The following is a 4,119-nucleotide window of genomic DNA, read 5'->3' as shown; positions in this document are numbered from 1 at the left end:
TGAGTAGTTGGTGCGGAGGAAGAGGAAAAGTACTTTGAACCAAATATGGATGAGAACATGAAGAACCATCATGGAGAAGAAGCTCACAACCATGGCAGAGAAGGTCCAGTGCATCAGGCTGGACAAGAGAGAAGAGTTCTGGGTTCTTACATCAACCCAAATCCAGGAAACTGTGGAAGTAGCATCCAAAGGCCAACCATACATGCCAACAACTTTGAACTAAAGTCACAGCTCATCACCCTTGTTCAAAATAATTGTTCATTCAGAGGAAGTGTCCAAGAAGACCCCAATCAACATCTAACCACCTTCCTGAGGATATGCGATACTGTGAAGTCTAATGGTGTTCACCCTGACACCTATAGACTAAAGGACAAAGCATCTAAATGGCTGGAATCCTTTCCAAAGGAAAGTTTAGCAACCTGAGAAGACGTGGTAAACAAATTCTTGGCAAGATTCTATCCTCCTCAATGAATCAACAGGTTGAGAGCTGAGGTACAAACCTTCAGGCCGCAAGATGGTGAGACTCTATATGAAGCATGGGAGAGGTTTAAGGACCTGACAAGAAGATGCCCGCCAGATATGTTCAATGAATGGGTGCAGTTGCACATTTTCTATGAAGGCCTTTCGTATGAATCAAAGAAGGCAGTAGACCACTCATCCGGGGGATCTCTGAACAAGAAGAAGACCATTAAAGAAGCCATAGATGTCATTGAGACTGTAGCAGAGAATGACCACTTCTATGCTTCTGAAAGAGGCAACACTAGAGGAGTGATGGAGCTGAACAATGTGGATGCACTGCTAGCTCAAAACAAGCTTATTACCAAGAAGTTGGCTGATCTTACCAAAAAGATGGAAGGGAATCAAGTGGCACCAATCACCACCTCAGCAGCAGCTCAAGAAGGAGTGAATGAAGAAGCAGGGGGTGATCAGGAACAAGCCAACTACATTGGAAATTCACCTAGGCAGCACCATGACCCATACTCCAAAACATATAATCCCGGTTGGAGGAACCACCCAAATTTTGGGTGGGGAAACCAACAGGATCAAAGCCAAGATCAGAGACGCCACAACCCCAATAACAATGCAGCTCACCAACACTCCACACAGAGGTCTTATCAACACCCACCTAACAACACTTCTCAGCATCCATACCAAAGTCAAAATGGCCCTTCTCATCCTTCCAATCTCGACTCACCATCATCTGAAGATAGACTCTCAAGGATTGAAACTCTGCTTGAAGGCATATGCAAAGAGATCCAAGATAACAAGGTGTTCAAGGAGGAGGTGCGAGCCAATATTAAGAACCAGGGAGACACTATCAAGAGGCTGGATTTTTAAGTGGGATACCTTTCTGAGAAGATCCCTAAACCTACTGATAGCTTCCCAAGTGACATAGAGAAAAATCCGAGAGTTGAAGCAAAGAAGGTCAGATGGGAAGATTGTAAGATGGTTACTATAAGTGATAAGGAGACTGAGGAAGAGCCGAACAAACCATTAGAACAACCTGAAGATACATCAGCAGGAAGGCAAGAAGAGAATCATCAAGAAACCACAATCACACAGAAGGAGCTGCTGAGACTCTATGCACCCTTTTCCCAAATACTCAATGGTGGTGTAGAGAAGAGAATATACTCAAGGTTTCTTGACATGTTTGCATCTCTCCATGTAAACATACCATTCATCAAGGCCCTCCAACAAATGCCCTCATACATTAAGTATATGAAGAAGCTGCTAACCAGGAAAAGCTCACTCAAGGGAGGACAAACAATAGTGATGAATAAGGAGTGCAGTGCTCTCATTCAAAAAGAGTTGCCTACAAAAAGGAAGGACCCAGGGAGTTTTCACATCCCCTGTGCCATAGGAGAAACACTGATCGATAAGGGACTCTGTGACCTGGGAGCAAGCATCAACTTAATGCCTCTATCTCTAATGAAGAAGCTGCAGATCAATGAGTTGATGCCCACAGACGTAGTCATCAGGCTGGCTGACAAAACTCAAAAACAAGTAGTGGGAGTGGTTGAAAATGTGTTGTTAAAAGTGGGAAACTATTTTCTCCCCACAGATTTTGTCATATTGGAAATGGAAGAGAGTCCCATCCACCCAATCATATTGGGAAGACCATTTCTAGCTACAGCCAGAGCACTCATAGATGTGGAGCGAGGAGAGCTAATACTGAGGATACATGATGAACAACTCGCATTCAATGTCTTCAAACCCTCACAAGAAGCAGACCAGGAACACGAGAAATCAAGGGAAAATCACAACAAATCACTGGTGGAAGAAACAAGCACTGAAGCACAAAATGTACACCTGGGAATCCCCTTGGTTGATAAACAAAACAGCCAGAAAGTGTCACAGCTAAAGGAAGCTCAAGTGGAGCCAAAACCACCAGAATCATATGAGACCAGCAACAAAATATCCTTAGGAAAAGAGACTACAAAGAGCAGGATAACAGCAAAAGAAACAAAGAAGAAGGCACCAAGGAGATGGAGGAACAAGAAGATCCTTACAGAAGGTTTCTCTCTAGGGGATAAAGTGATCTCAGCTTACGTCCCAGATATCCCACCTCATCTCCCCACCATCCCATCTCAGCTACCCAAGGTTTTCACCATCAACAAAGTTCTCTCCCTAGAACATGTATAGATCCTTGATGAAGCCAATGGATATAGGTTTACTGCAAGAGGAGAAGATCTGAAGCACCATCAACCACCCTGACAAAAGGCAGAACGTCAAGCTAGTGACGCTAAAGAAGCGCTTTATGGGAGGCAACCCATGTTTTACACGCTTTTAAAATAGTTAATAAAACAAGGTTCATGAAATTCAAATCAACTTTGACATATCCTTAAATGCAACATATAGTGAAGAACAAGTTTGGTGTTCAAGGTACACTAAGAGAACATGAATGCAATTCATAGCATGTCACTCTTAGCACCTTGAACAAATCTTCTTACACCACAGTGCCACAAACTAAGTTTGGTGTCACCAATGTTGCATACATGGACATTTAGTTGGTTAGTTGATTTGCACTCATGAATCACAATTAGTAACTAGAAACAAAAAAATTTAAAAAGTAGTTATTCTTTTTCTTTTAATTTTGCCGCCACTTTCCAAAATCTTATTAATCATATTTCTTTTATTTTGTAGGAGAATTGATGGGACAATTAAAGGAGGATTTGGCCACCACAAAAAGAGAGGACTATACACGTGTCTTCAAGGAGATTGCATTGGGAATTGTTGCCATGCAACATGGGAAGAAGAACAAGCTTGGAAACTGAACCAACCCCATCATAAAGTTGATGATCCTTGTGCTCATCCATTGTTAAACCCCATCCGTCCATCACACAACCACCCCATCAATCCACACCTTTTATTCACTCATCACTTTCCTATATAAGTGATTCCCAGTCCATACCCCCCTTCACATTCCAATTCCCATTCTTTATACTTCACACCTTCGGAACCCAAATCCCTTCATCTCACCATATCCAAACCCAACCAAATTCCACCATTTATCCACAACCCCTCAATACTTTCACACATCAACTCGTACTCATGGCATCATCAAGCTCTAAAAGAAGAAAGGTGAAGGAGCCAATGGAGCAACGCCCTTTTGATGAAAAGAAGTTTAGAATCTTTCACCATGCACTTCAATTTGGATGGATGGCTGATAATGAGATCATATATGAGCTAGGCTTTCAAGTCAAGAAAACTGAGTGCCCTGAAATCACAGAGAAGGTAGAAAAAATAAGATGGAAGATGCTGGCTTCTGGAAAAAGTTGATTGGAAAAGGAAAGGGAAGTGGGAGTTCAAGCACTCAAGAAAAACACAAAGAGGACAAATAAGAAGGAGAGCATGAGCAATCCCATGAATAAAAGGTGGTGGAGTTCCCTCATTGTCCCATCTTTTTCAAGTTTTAAATAAGGAAAATCATGTATGAAATAGAACATTCTTCCATAGTAGCTTAGGAATTTTCAATTCTGTCTTTAAGTTTTCATTGCCTTTTTCATATGTGTGCTGGTCCAAGTTGCATGCTGCATTTTCACCTTGCTTATTGTATGTTTGTCCTTTTTAAACTAAATAAAAAGAGATGTTATGAAAGACCAGAGTGGAGTTCAATTT

General features: G+C 41.8%; 1 non-coding gene across 1 annotated transcript; it reads right to left on the bottom strand.

The window, feature by feature from the left end:
• Positions 1-477: 477 nt before the first annotated feature.
• LOC112781689 (small nucleolar RNA R71) lies at positions 478-584 on the bottom strand. The gene has a single exon (XR_003192450.1). It is a non-coding gene; the product is annotated as a small nucleolar RNA R71 (small nucleolar RNA).
• Positions 585-4,119: the final 3,535 nt, after the last annotated feature.

The sequence above is a fragment of the Arachis hypogaea genome, chromosome 19, assembly GCF_003086295.3.
Source record: "Arachis hypogaea cultivar Tifrunner chromosome 19, arahy.Tifrunner.gnm2.J5K5, whole genome shotgun sequence".
NCBI lineage: Eukaryota > Viridiplantae > Streptophyta > Magnoliopsida > Fabales > Fabaceae > Arachis > Arachis hypogaea.
The sequence above is the reverse complement of the archived record's forward strand: the minus strand, read 5'-3'. Positions and strand labels throughout refer to the sequence as shown.